Raw genomic sequence first — 15,561 nt, forward strand, 5'->3', positions numbered from 1 at the left:
ATAATGTTGTGTACTGTAGTCTAGTTATTTATTTATTTGTTTAATTTTTGAATATTTCAAGTATTTATTATGTAATATTTCAAGATTCAGTACACCTGCCTTTATTTTGATGTTGGTGTTTTGGCCTCTAGTTATTGATGATTAAACTGCATGTTAGAATATGGAACACATCTTGAAGTATTAAACTCTTATTAGCTCTTAAATAATGAAGTGCAATAAAGCAATAACACTACCAATAGCAATATTTTCATACTGTGTAGAGCTTATAGGAATCAAATGCTGCCAATTGTACACTGACATGGTGTAAATTTACATTATAATTCATGCTTGATAATTTGCATAACAAAGTCTTAACAAAGTGTTTTATTTTATTGTGCATTATTACAACTAATTATGCAATTAGTGATTTCCACACAACAGACCTCCAATTTTCTACTAATGCAGCTTATAATAACAAAACAATGAACAAAGAGCAAAACCTTAATAAGCCCCTAAAATGTGTTTCTCAAAATGAAGTGTTACCAAAAAATGTGCTCTGTATTTATTTGTGGTCTTTCATCTGTGCTATATCAAACCACAAAGCCTCTATTAGACTGAAATCAACTAAACAACGGCAGCTAAACAAATGGCAGCTCTGTGTACCTCAGTCAGCCTCACTAGTGCACTGATTTATGCTATAATGTACATAAAACAGTAAAGCATTCTCCAGAGCATATTCTTAAAAGAGCATGTAGTCAAGCTAAATACAGGCTTGATCAAGACATTAATGCCTCCAAATTCACATCGGCAGTTCAGCCTTATACTCACTATATTCCCATAGAAGACTGAGCTAAGATGTCTTTTTCATCTCTAAAGTCATCACTCGAGCCTTCAGAAACAAAAAAGAGACAAAAAGACAAAACATTAGACCTCAAAGGGTTAAAATCAGCAGTAAAATCGATGTTCTGCAGAATCGGGCAGTTAAGAACACAAATTATTTTCACTGTGTGTTTTTTTTTCTTTAAATCAGGCTTTGATTGGACTGAATAATGGACTTGAAATCATCTAAGCATGTAGCTCTTTTGACCCCAATCAGCTTTATCAGAGCTTTCCTTTATGCTATTATATACATATTACAGTGAGACATTCTCCAGTGTTTTCCTAAAAGAAGCATTTAAGCTAAATTAAAGACAGAGAAAGACATGAAAGCCTCTAAAGTCATATACAGCACTTTAGCCTGAAGCATCTTCCCCTCACTATATTCTCATGAAGAGGACTGTGAGATGTTCTTTTAATCACAAAAAATGCCATTCAAGCTTTCAAGTACAAAAAGAAAAGAATGTAAAGAATATAAATCAAACATACAATAAGATAACAATGATAACTGTAGCATGATGTTAGCAGTTATGGGTAGTTAAATTGACCCCTGGGCTGGTTTTTAGACTTTGTTCAGTTTACCCTTAACAATAGAGTTCTATATAGTGCCAACTATATAGAATATAAATATATATTACCATATATGTATAGCTATATTCTAGGTTTTCCACTGTAGAGACAATATATTAGTACTAAAACTACTACTACTACTACTACTTATAATAATAGTAGTAATAATAATAATAATAATAATACATTTAGAGAATGTTATATCTGATCATTATAACTTTGTGAAAGCAACTGTTGCATTATTAGAATGACACAAACATTTTTTTCTGAACTGTAAAGAATTACTGAAGCATTCAGATGGTTCTTCGAGTGAATTTTTTTAATTGTTGTCTTTGCTAAAGAACCTTTTTAGAGTATGATGAATTGATGAATTACTAATCGAATTAAGTAATTAATAAATTGTTCAATAACTACTGTGAATTATTCAGTAATTACTATGAATAATTCGGTATTTCTTATGAATTTTTCAGTAATTATTCAGTACTTTGAATGTAATTTAAATAATGATTTGGTATTAACTATGAATTATATGGTAACTACTGTAAATTATGTTATTATTATTATTATTATTATTATTATTATTATTATTATTATTATTATCATTATTATTATTATATATGTGAACACCATGTAACAGTGGCCTTTAACTGCATAAAATATTATTTGCACATCTCAGGAATTAAATTGCTATATTTGTCCAAAAAATATATAGTGTATCATGGCACTGTCGTTCTTGCTGCCAAAACAGATAGAACCCTCATTTCACTTCTTTCACACATGGTGTCCAGTTTCATAACTTTTGATAAAAGTGATAAAGGTTAAATTCACAAGAAAAATAATTGTTTTGCAGAATCGTGTCGATTAAGAGTGCAAGTCATTGTGGCTTCATGTTTTGTCCAGGAAAGAATGACAGAGTGGTTTCAGAGGGACAAACGGAGGCTCTAATAGAGGATGATTCTCTTCGGTTCTGCGGCTGATGAGACTGGGCGGGGTTTGGAGAGAAGAGGCTTTGGGGTCGGCTCCGTAATTATATGAGTGTTCTCGGAGCAGGAGGGAATATCACCGCTCCAATCACGCTCCATTATCCTGCATCCCCGCAGGTTTGAATGCCTGTCTTCAGCGCCCATTCAGTGGGCCGTTCCCACAGCTTGGGCCTGGTATTATGTACCATTACTGCGGTTCAGGTACAGCGGGAGTGACCCCCCCGTCCATCTCACTCCACCCACTGTTTTGTCCTGCTAGAGGCCAGAGATTGAGCTTTTTCCATTACCAGGGAAAAGACATCAGAGGTACATTTATAGCGACTCTACTTCATTTAAAAAAGAGCTGAGAATGTTGTCTAACCCTTGTTCTCCTTGCTTTATATATACTCTGTGTCAAAGAGTCTCTTCTGGGGTCTTTTTTACTGTTATTTTTCAGTTAAGAAAAAATACCAGTAAAGTTTGAGTTTGTAAAGCAGCTCTGAACTAAAAATGTGGGTAAATTTGTCTTCAACACTCTTCATATTTGTATCGTCCTGAGTATGAGAAGTAGATTTTGCCAAGATTATGACAGTGACAGTTTTCTTTTCTGAACTAAAGCACTTATTTAGACTCTTTTGGTCCAAAGTTGGTTTAAACACCTGAAAGGTTTGAGTGCTGACAGCTGACATCACATCAAGGGGGTACAATGTGCTCCTGTGTTCCTGAATTTCCACTGTCACTAATAATGGCATAAATAATTATGGGTGTTTCTGTTACGACCCACCAGTGGATTTTTGAATATATGTTCCCCTTTTTTAGCATAACATTTAAAAAATAGCTTATTGGTGCTGTAAAACATGAGCTACAGTAATTCATGAAGCATATACTGGGGCAAAATACCAAATGTATTCATGTCCCATGCCTGTGATTTCAATACGTAGGCTACTGACTCACACAATTTCACTTTTTGATTAAATAAATCTGATTGACACTGATTGAAACTGCATTGTATAAATGTTAAATCAAATATTGCTGCTGATCACTCAACTGCTCATTTCTTTCCTCTTTTCTTTTTAAAATATGTCTGTCCCATATGTATATTTCCTTACTGCAAAATTGACCAAATGACCTAAAAATGATGAGAGTATTTTGTTTTGTTTTGTTTTCTTATTATTATTTTTAGCCAAACCTTCTTTCAGTGGAAACATAAGTAACTGAAAGAGCTGATGTGCAAAAGCACAGAAAACCAAATCTGGGAGTTCCTGGAATTGCAGAAAACTAATAATATATATATTTATATTTTTGCTTTAAATATGTTTGAGAATCTCAAATTTTTGATGCACATGTAATCCAAGTTCACATGATTAATATTGTCTTCCTTAATCACTTCATTCTCTTCTCTTCAACTTGTCGGTAAAGCTAGTTTTATGTCCTCTGCTTCCTTTGGCAATGCAATTATAATTAAATTGCATGTGAAATTTAGAACTATTTCTTTATATTCAATAATGAAACAAAAGGCCCTCAATTAGGCAGTCTAATGGCTAAACCAAATATCTCAATGAAAACAGTAAATGACTTTAGCCTATTTTGCAAAGTATATTCTTATCACTTGCTAGTTAAAGGGGAATTCACATAATTCTGCATAAATCATTGGTTGAGATATAAACAGAGTGATTCATAGTGGTTTGGTGTGAAATAGTTGATTGTAGAGACTCAGATTTCTTTACTGTGGTGGTGATAGGAACCAGGAGTCATGATATCTACAACCACCAGTGAACCTTCACGTGTCTTCTAAGTATTTTCATGCAAAGCCAATATTGGCAAAACAGTGTAAGTAATGTACATAGTGTACGTTTTTGACCAAAATCTTCTCGAAACTATCATAAAACTGTGTCTTGGGGAGCTTTTAGAGGTGGACGTCTATTTCCTATCACTACTATTATGAGCAATTCTGACTCTGTAATTTCTCTAAAACTGAGCATTTCACACCAAACCAGTCTGAACGACTCTGTTTATATCTTAACAGTTTAATTATGCAGAAATCTGGCAGAAAAAAAGTGGAATTCCCCATTTAATATGTGCAGCAAGAAGAAGTGACATTAAATATTTTGTCACAGTGCTGATCTGACCCCCCTGAGACAGCACACATGATTGTTTGGTGGGGATTTGGATGCAGCTGTGGTGGGACGCAGCGAGGGCTGGATGATTGGTCGGTCTGATTGAGAATGGCTAACACAGTCCTGTCAGGAAGCCTCTGGGAATCCCTCCTGCAGAACAAGGCTCAATAACCAACCCCTCAAAACAATAAACACCCAATGTCACAATAACTGTCCTCTAAGTGTATTTCATTTCTGTGCTTCAGTCTTTTTATTTGTCCTTTGTCAAGGAAGTTTGCAGCTCACAGTCAGAAGAAGATTGCCTGTTTCCCAAGATAATTGGCTTATAGTGTTTTATTGAGCGTGTGTGTATATATATATTCAAGAGGAGAGCCTGAGAATACAGAGTGAGAGCGCGACAGCAAAGAGTGATGGAGAGAAAAAGTGAGAAGTAAACATCGCATTATCATATAATCACCTTTAGATGAAGTTTAGCTTGCGTGACTGCATTTGAAACCCCCCCTACATCTTAAAGCGCAAGCGTTAAATTCCTGCAGATGTCTCAGTAAAAAATTCTGGAAGAACTCATGAATGCTCCTTAAACAGAGCAGGTTACACAGAATTCAGCCTCGAGCGGTTCTGTGGAGACGAGAGCTGGTGAATAATTGACCGTATTTGGAAAAGTTCTGGGTTAATATGTACTAATGAAGGAGAAAGAGAGGTGGGGGTCCCACATGGTGTCGGAGACCCCCCCAAATGCTGTTAAATAAATGAGGAGCCTCTCTGTGGGTGAGGCTGCAAAGAACTGCAGCACAGCTTCAATAAAAACACATTAGCAGGAGCTTCAACACAAAACCGAAAAAAGCCATGACTTTATGTGGCGCGTGGGAATTTTCCTCACAACATCAAATGCCATTACAGCTACCTGAGAAGTTTCACTTTAAATTAGAGTTTTATGGGAAGCTAATGCTGCTAAATTTAACCCTTAGAAGCTATAAGCATTACTGCCATTTTGCTATTAGGGCTGCTAAAATCACTCATTTCACTCATCACAGAATTAGGTCACGGGGGTGCTGGAGCCTATCCCAGCGCTTATTGGACGGAAGGCAGGAAACACCCTAGACAGGTCGCCAGTCCATCACAGGGCAGACACACAGACATACACACTCACTCTTAGGGCCAGTTTAATGTCAACAATTGGCCTGACTGCATGTCTTTGGACTGTGGGAGGAAACCTACGCAGACACGGGAAGAACATGCAAACTCCACACTGAAATTATTGTTGATTATTGAGTATGAAAAAAGTAATCAGCTGCCACCTCACTTGCTATAAAAATACACTCTGTTTTTGATACTACTAATGATAATAGACTAAAACTGTAATAAATTCCAAGGGTGAAAAAAAATGCTCAGCAATGGCTCCTGACTGGCAGAACTGGAAACAGGGCTGAAGCATGACTAAAGTTCAAATCCCAATGATGCTGCAGCCATTCATTGCCGAGACTCCACAAGAGCACAATTAGTTCTGTCCATCTACAGTGCTGCTGGCCAATTGTCTCTCAGAAGATTGGTTGGATTCCCAGATCGGTTGGTGCTGTACAATAGGGATTTGCACTGTGAATGGGAACTGGCGACGACTCACATAGTGTAGAAAAATGGTAATTGGGTAAAAATCCAGAAAAGAAAAATGTACATCAGGGAGAGTCGAGTCAAAGGAAGAGTTTGGAAAAAAATGAATGCACACAATGATTTTTTCCACTTATTCAACACGTAGACAATCAGCCAAGACATATTTAGTATCTGAATTTTTTGTTTTTAGTTTTGCATTGGAGCGACTATGTCATTAAGTGCAAGTTATTCATTTTTCAGCATCAGGAAAAAACAGAAACCATTAAAAACCATAGAGAAGCCTCAAAAACTAAAACAGTGTTTAGTGTTCTATTCTTTACCTTTATTCCAGCTTCTATTCTTTTCAGGAGACTCACTTTCAGTTTCTCAAAGAAATCTGCAGACACACCTCCAAAGTTCAGTCTTAGAAGTTGCTCGATCATCTTCTGAAGTAATCCAAATGCATTCATTGATGTTGAGGTCTGGTGGTCAGTTCAATGTTCTAAGAACCTTTGTACAGTACATTATGTAATGGACAAATAATATGGACAAAATAGGGACATTCAGGCTTCAAATATGATATTTAGTCCATGTTTAGAGATAACAGTGTGTCATGCAGTGTCAGAAACCATATAATCAAGTCTATTAGAGATACTGCACAAGTGTGATATGGTTTAAGCATGCAGGTAGCACCATGCTAATTGGTGTACATAAGCTTCCATTACTTGTTAGCTACATTAGCCTCTTAGCTTCAGTGTAAAACTAAAGAAGCGAACTTCAGACACCTAACATGTCTCGATTGACTGTATGTAGCCTATGCGACTGTGTAAATTTGATTTCTTGCGTCCTTTAAAGACTGCAGACGTAGCCAGTTTGCAGCAGGCAGGTGAGCACAGTAGATGAAGTCTATAATAACCTTATGCCATCAGACTCCTCTAAAAAAAAGTCATCTTCAAAATATTCGTTCTGAAAATGACATGTTTCCTATGTAGAAATCAGCTGTACCAGAAATAAGGCGCTCTGAGTCATGCATAATAACCCACAGCTGTATTTTATCTGTGTTTTTTCTCTGCTTCATCACCACAGTGGGAATCACCTCTCACATGCTCTTTTCCCCTCATGCGCGCTTCAGAGGAAATCTGTCAGAAAACACCCACGAAAGTGGATCTTTGCATTAGGGCTATTGGTGTCATGGGAACAAATGAGCTAAAAAAAAAAAGAAAAAAAAAGAACATGGCAGTTGTTGTTCATTCTGTCTGTTCTTAACCCATTCTAAATGTAACACACAAAAAAGGGCTATTACATTAGATTAAGTGACCCTTATTAGTCCCACAACAGGGAAATTTCACCTCCGCATTCTTACCCATCCGTACACATACACACTAGCGAACACACACACACACACACACACACACAGTACGGGGCAGTGAGCACACTTGCCCGGAGAGGTGGGCAGCCCTATCCACGGTGCCCGGGGAGCAGTTGGGGGTTAGGTGTTTTGCTCAAGGGCACTTCAGTCACGCACTGCTCAGGGGATCGAACCGGCGACCTTCCGGTCACAAGACTGGTTCCCTAACCTCCATGAACACATCAGCGAAAATTGTTCGAATTAATATATTATGTTATGTTATGTTATGAAATAAATCCACTGTATCTTTCATGTTAGCCGTGGTGTGGTTATGTTATGTTTGAACACCCTGAACTTTACAGGAAAGTGTTACTGGAAGCTGTTTACATCTAATGCACCTACAAAGGCCTACAAATTAAATACATTTTAAAGAATCTGAATAAATGAGTGGAGAAACAGAAAAAGGTTGGATGTTTCCAGTCAGGTGTACTGCATGAGACGATTACGCAATTAACATCCAACCATGCACTGTGAGCAGTATAAAATTGCTGTGCAGATCTGGCTGAATTCAATTTTGATTTAAGTGATTTAAGTGACTTTGGTAGAAGGTTCATTAGTTAGGCATGGATGGCAGGTGCTTCAACTTTTTGTCATAAGCATCTTCTTTCCCTTTTATTTTATTTTTTTCAACAGGCCCCTCTTGGAGACAACCTAACTAGTGGCCCCCAGGTAATTTGAGTTTAAGACCCTTGTGCTATGGCCTTCACAGTCACCAGATCTCAACTTAGTTGAACACCCATAAGAGATTTTGGACATGTTGGACAGCACTCTCCACCACCATCAACAACACCAACCGAGGGAATATCTTTTGGAAGAATGTTGTTCTGTTCTTCCAGTACAGTTCCAGACACTTATTTATGCCAGCATGCACTGAAGCAGTTCTGGTGGTCCAGCACCTTACTCATGAGTTTATACTTTAGACTTAGATAGAATCTGACTTTAGACGAAGGCTAATGACTTTGTTGTTTTCCTTTCATTTTCAGCTGTCTTTATACACTATAGTATGCTTTCACTTGTGAAACTGAGACCATATCTAAGTTCTGATAAGTACAAAAACACCATGCATTTCTCATTAAATTCAAATCTTAGAGGCATGAGTTTGAATATTAACAGGCACTCATGGGTGTCTTAGTGAGCAGGAAATGCTATTTATCATAAACTAGTCAAAGTTTGCATGATTAATATTATTTTCCATAATCATTTCATTTTCTCCTCTTCATTTTGTTGCTAATAAAAGGTAGTTGTGTGCGTCCTGCATGTCCTTTGGCAATACAATTATAATTAAATTGCTGGCGAAGTCTAGCACTTATTGCTGTCTGCTCAATAATGAAATATGACGCCTCTCAATCTGCCAAAAATCCTATTTACATTTTCTTTTACGTTGACATTTTCCTTCTCCGTTCATCTTAGCAAATAGGCTAAACCTGATTTTGAATCCAACTTTTATTAACCTTTTAACCTTTATAGCTAATGTATGATTGGCTGTTTAAATGAGGAATGCACATTCCTCCAGTTGGCCAATTTAAATCTACTGGATGAATGATTAAAAAAGTAGCGCATGCCGATGACTTTTCTGAACAGCTATTTCATTTGTTAATTTATTCTTCTGTGATGGCTTGATCACAAAAAGTTATTCCACAGACTGTGTGCGGACCTGGCCAGATTGATCAGGTGACCAAGCCATTTGGAACTTTCAGTCAATATTGGCTGATTTGAGCCTGTCAGATATTCAATTGGGTTTATTCTTTGTTGACTTATCAAAGGTTCATCATTCCAACTCAAATTTTATTGGATTCGGCCAAGTTTAATATGCATTTTGTCATGTTATGTTATGTAATGTCCTGCAGTGCAGCATTCTTTTCTTCAACCTCATTAGTTTAACAGAATTCATGATTCATACTGTTTTAATCATTTTGTTCAGCAGTGTTCTCTCACTACACTACCCAGCATGCATTACACAAATACATCGTACAACCACTGGGAATCCTTGTGGTGTCAACTAACCCTGACTTTAGGCCTAGGCATTGGGCTATAAGCTAATAAACACAACCAACTTAGCATTAAGACAAAAAAAAAAAATCAAAATAAACCAGTGATTCTATCATTTTTAGCACAGTATGGATGCCAGAGAGGTTTTTCACCCTTTCCAGAGAGAAGTAAGGTATCTTAATAGCCAGGTAGCTTTCTTTCCAACTTTAGCTTTAGCTTGTTGTCTTGCTCATCTGATAAACCATGCCACTCGAGTTATCCACTGTAATAATGATTTGATGGCGGTTATTACAGCTACAACTGCGATAAAATATTCAGCTTCCTTTCAGTAACATTAACTATTCCTTCCGCATCCACCAGATATAAATACAAAAAATAATAAAAATATACTCATGAAACGGTTCTTCAGATTGATGGCTAGTGTACTGTAGATGGTTCTATATAGCAGCTTTTTGAAAATGGTTCTATATAGCATCAAAAAGACTTCTACTATGGTTATGCTGTCAAGCTTGTAACAATAGAAGAAGCCTTTTTAGAACACTTTTCAAAAAAAGTGCTATATAGAAGCAAATTCTCCAGCAATCTGAAGAACCTTTTCAGGATGCAAAGAGCCCTTTAATCATGCAAAGAGTTCTTTGAGTGTTCATGGTTCCATATAGAACCATTTTCTTTACTAAAGAACCCTTGAAGAACCTTTTTAAGTGTGTATGATAAAGATTCTTATGTTGCAGTAATGATAATGCTTTAAGAAGAACACATTGGGCAAAGATTGGTCAAAAGACTGATGAGCCTATACTGCCAGCTGTTCAATGGGTGAAGACCCTATCAGTAATTTCTTTTGGCCCTCTGCTAATTAATCCCGCCACTGGGCATGCCCTTCATCCATCTTCCCTGCTTCTTTACACAGGCTTCTGTGATAATCATCAGTGCTGCAGTGGCCTTTTGATTCCTCCCCCAGTCTCTCTATTGTATCCCCGCTAAGTTCCTCTCCTCATTACTGCCAGCAGAGGATCACAGCAGCTTTAGCATCTGCTCCAGGGTCAGCGTGCAGCTAGCAGAGTGCAACATGCACATGCATGCTAAACGTCCAGTCAGCATACTGTACCAACATGCATGGCAAGTCAAAGCGAACACAGGCTAATCTCCATGTTTGTGCTAACCCTGCATTCATCCCTCTATCCAAGCCGCCCTTCTTCCATTCAGCTCGGAAAGCGTGAGATTGGCCAGAATTGTCAAGGCTAAATAAAAGCCGTGTTTGTTTGGGCTTTGCGGCGGCTTTCTCTCGGCCTCTCAGAGGCATAGACTCCATCTGAGGCCACCGTCTCTGTCGAGCACAACAGGGATTAGGTGTTAGTTGGTTCTGATCTGGCTGTGAGGCTTGAAGAGCTTCTTGCCTGTCTGCTCTCAGAGCTGATATGGAGAGCCACTGAGCCATTTAGAAATACAGTTAGCAGTTAGCATTGCTCGGCAGGGACAGGAGCACTGTGAGTCACATACAGTTTCAAATCACATTTCATCACAATTCTTAAGCTCTCATCAAACTCAATCTACTAGACTCTTAAAATAAATGTGTTGAAAACATCACACTGCATCCTTACCTTGACCAGTGCTCTTGAAAATAAAAGGTTCCTAAATGGTTCTCAGCTTGGACGTACATTTACAGGAAAAATCTTTAATAGAAATGTCCCCCAGATGGACCAAATTTTTGTGGTCCTTCATTCCTTGGGTTGGAGCAAAATTGTGGACCATCTTGGTGGGCCCTGAGGACCAAAATGGAAACCACTGGTATAAAATCTGTCCATTAAGTGGTGGTTCTTCGAACTGAACCTTTTAAAAATGTTCTTCACAGTCGCAGTTACAAAAATTATTTACAAAAAGCTCAAGTTCTTTAGGGAAAAGTGATTGTTTTATGGCTTTGCTCCAAAAGACTTTATTTACCTCCATTTTTTTAGGGACTGCATCTGTGGGTTTAAAAGACATAAATAAAGACAATTTCCTGCTGAAAGCAACAAAATGTATTAAAACCAATAACATAAAATTATAGCTGCTGAAGCTTGGTGTACATAAAAATTAAAGATGTTAGAAGACATATTTCAAAGGATTAAACACATATTTAAACCCACTTCATCTGGTTCCAAAAATTCTTTAAAAAGAACGCCAACTAAGACCTTCTAAGTTGCCATAGTTGCAACGCTTGCGTAACACAACAAGAGTGTTCAAGACGCCACAGTTTCGGTTTAAATAAATGTTTTGCTATGTTTTGTCAAGGCTGAACGCAGTCGTACTAAGGAGGCCAGATCAGGGTGACTATCTGTGGGAGGAGTTGGGGCAGGCGGCGGTTTACATGCACATTTCTATCTAAATACCCACTATATATTTCTGACAAAATGTTTATGAGGGATATCTCTTCCTCTTTGCAAAAGTGCTTTTTGTTTTGGTGTCAAAGTTGTCATCTCATGAATGTTACGGCAGAAAAAGCCACAAAATATCACAAAAACATAATGTAACAGTGAAGAAATTGAAGCATTTACATACATCTTAAATAGTCTGGCCAATTTTAGCCTGGACCGAATGTTTTAAGGAGCCCATATTCTACATTTATCTTGTGCATTTCCCCCACCAGGTTCAACATTTGAGGAAGTTTGTGTACCCAAAAGAATCATACATTACTTTCACATGACCATTTTCGAACGTCTCTTAGTGGGCGGAGCCGGGGTTGACTGTATCAGAAACAGACACTGTGTAAAAATATTTCTACAAGAGATTAAATGTAGATTTTATCCAGCTCGAAATGTGACACCAACACATAAACAGTGGCTCATGAGTAAAAGTAAAAAAGCGCTTCTTGGCAATGACAGGAACTGCCGGGGTCAATAAAAACTGGTCCAGCTTTATTCTTAAACCACTGCTCAGTTCCACAGCACTGCTGTCCTCGTTCCTGAGCTTTTAAGTGTGCTGTTTCTCATCCCCTGCTGCTCTCAGAGCCCATTTGGGTTATGTTGTGTTTTCCTCTCAGAGGGAAGGACTCCCTGTCTGCTGTGTCTCCATGCGGTCGAGGGTTCAGCGGCAGGATTAGGAATGAATTCCCCTTTCATGGAGAGCTTTCAGACAAGCTGCCACCCGGAGTCTCGCTTCAGCAGGCCAGCATCTCTCCCTGATCTTCCTCTCAGGTGTTTACCCTCAGCTGCAGTGGTGGCATTTTATCAAGGAGTGGCATATGGCAGAGTGATGATACATGTATATCACATGCCAAATAATAATGTTACGGGAATGAGAGGAGTTGGAGACCCACAAAACCCTTAACTGTGCATTTGGATGATCCTTGTAAACTAGTTAAATTCTCAGATATTGTATTTGACTGGACCCGAAAAGACATTGCTCACAGAAAGACAATGAGAGAAATATTGATGAATGCTTGTAGAATCAGTAACTTTGTTTACATGGACGAAATAGACTGAGTAGGTTCTTACTCAGCTGAAATAGCTGTACAGAACCAAGAGGTTTACAAGAGCTGTATGAAAGACTAATCCATTTCTAATTTGTTTTACATGCACATTTCTATCTAAACATCTAATGTCTGGTTCTGAGAACATGTTTCTGAGGGATAAATCTCCCTCTCTGCAAAAGTGCTTTTGCAATTTATATTCATTTTGGTGTCAAAGCTGCCATCTTATTGTTGTTACTGTAGAAAAAGCCGCAAAATGTCACAAAAGCTTAATGTAACAGTCAAGAAATCTAAGCATTTATATGTCAGAATCTATTTTAAATAAGTCTGGCCAATTTCAGCTTGGACTGAATGTTTTAAGGGACACATATTCTACATTTTTGTTGTAAATTTCCCCACCAGGTTCAACATTTGAGGTGGTTTGTGTACCCAAAAAATCAGAAATTACTTTTACATGACCATTTTCCAACATTTCTTTAGTCTGCAATACACTTTTGTACATTTGTACATGGCACTTTATGTTTGATTTTTTTTTTCACTTTATTTTAAATTCTGCAAATGAACTATAACTGTTAAAATGGTTGAAATTAAAAAGTGCAGAAAGGTGTTGTTTGTAGAGGATGTGTTAACGTATTTAACTCTTGACTTTGACTCGAGACCTAGACTCGGACAGGTTTTTAGTAGAGGCTTACTTTTGTACATTGCAATGCCTGCAGCTAATAACGAGACTGAACTAAAATTCTCCATTAAAGATTCAAGACTCATACTCATACATGCTCAACTCTGACTTGCGCCTCAAAGATTCGAGACTCAGTTGACATTCATACCTCAGAGACTCAAGACTCATCTCAGACTTGCAACTCAGAGACTCAAGACTCGACTCATACTCAGAGATTCAAGACTCGACTCAGACTTGCATATCAGCGATTCGAGGCTCGACTGATATTCACGTCTCAGAGAGTCAGGACTCGACTTATACTCGAACCTCGGAGACTCACGACTCAACTCAGTCTTGCACTTCAGAGAATCAAGACCTGTTTGACATTCGCACCCCTGAGATTCGAAACTCGACTCCGACTCGCACCTCAGAGATTTAAGACTTTGCATAGACTTGCACCTCAGAGACTCGACCCAAACTGACACCTCTGCGACTCAAGACTGACATTTGCACCACAGAGACTCAAGAGTCAGTACTATATACTCACATCCCAGAGACTCAACTAGAACTTGCACCTCAGTTGCAAGACTCATAGTGGCATCTCAGAGACTCAAAACTCGAATCACTTTCATACCTCAGAAATTTGACTCAAACTCACACCTAGGACTTGGAGTCACACCTCAACTCTGACTTCCACCTCAGAGATGCAAGACTTAACTCATAGTCGCACCTCTGAGACTCGAGACTTCACTCAGACTTGCACCTCAGAGATTTCAGACTCAACTAACATTCGCATCTCAGAGACTTAAAACTGGACTCGGACTTACAAATCCAAGACTCAAGACTCAACTCAGACTTGCACCTGAGAGACTTGAAACTTGATTCAGACTTGCACCTCAGAGACTTGAGACTTGACTCAGATTCGCAGCCCAGAGACTCAAGACTCAACTCAGGCTTGAACCCCAGAGACTTGACTGACATTCGCACCTCGGTGTCTCAAACCTCGACTTGGACACACCCCAGAGTCTTGTATGAAGTGACTTGTGAACATATCTGATATGTATCCACTTTGTCTTGATGCTGGGGTATGACAATTAAACCAGAATTACAACTGTTTTTTTCACTTAAGAAATGTCAACAAAAACCACCTTAAAAAAATAGAAAAAATACAGAAGATTTTAATTTTACATGCACATGTCTATCTAAATATGTAATATTAATTTCTGACAAAACGTATATGAGCGACATCTCTTCCTCTGTGCTAAGGAATGACAACTGAATCAAAATTAGAATATGTTTTATTAGTTAAATATCAACATAAACTGCCTTAAAAATAAAACTTCACAAAATTATGTACAAATAATACAAATGTGTAATTGATGTTATGCACAATTATATAAGTACCGTATAATTGCCAGTAAATACTGAAACATGGGTGCTTTCTTAATCTTTCTTTAGAAAAGTTATGGCTAGTAGTTATATAGCACCAATAGCTGACCCTAGGCACTGACCACCACGTATGTGTGTATGTGTGTGTGTGTGTGTGTGTGTGTGTGTGTGTGTGTGTGTGTGTGTGTTTGAGGCTTTGAGTACATCTAGCCTACACACTCCTCACACTACTGATGCATTTCAAACAGAGGGCATCTGAAGAGAGCAGTAGCACACACATAAACACAATGCAATAAAATGCAACACTGCCCCCGCCAGGAGTATAATGGAACTGATTCCAGGGTAAGTGAAAGCTGCTGCAGATTTGCTGTGGGGTCTTGGCCGTAAGCAGTGGAGCAAAGGGATAAATAGTGTATTAGCTCAAGTTTACACAATAGCAGGACATTGCCTAGTCTAGGTGTGCATTCTACAGTGTGGTCACTATGCGGTCAATGGTCACAGTGTGCAAAGAGATTGAGAAACTTGACATTTTTTCAAAGATTAAGAGGTGTACTGGTCAGATGGACCATATAACTGCAGAA

The sequence above is a fragment of the Colossoma macropomum genome, unplaced genomic scaffold, assembly GCF_904425465.1.
Source record: "Colossoma macropomum unplaced genomic scaffold, Colossoma_macropomum, whole genome shotgun sequence".
Lineage (NCBI taxonomy): Eukaryota > Metazoa > Chordata > Actinopteri > Characiformes > Serrasalmidae > Colossoma > Colossoma macropomum.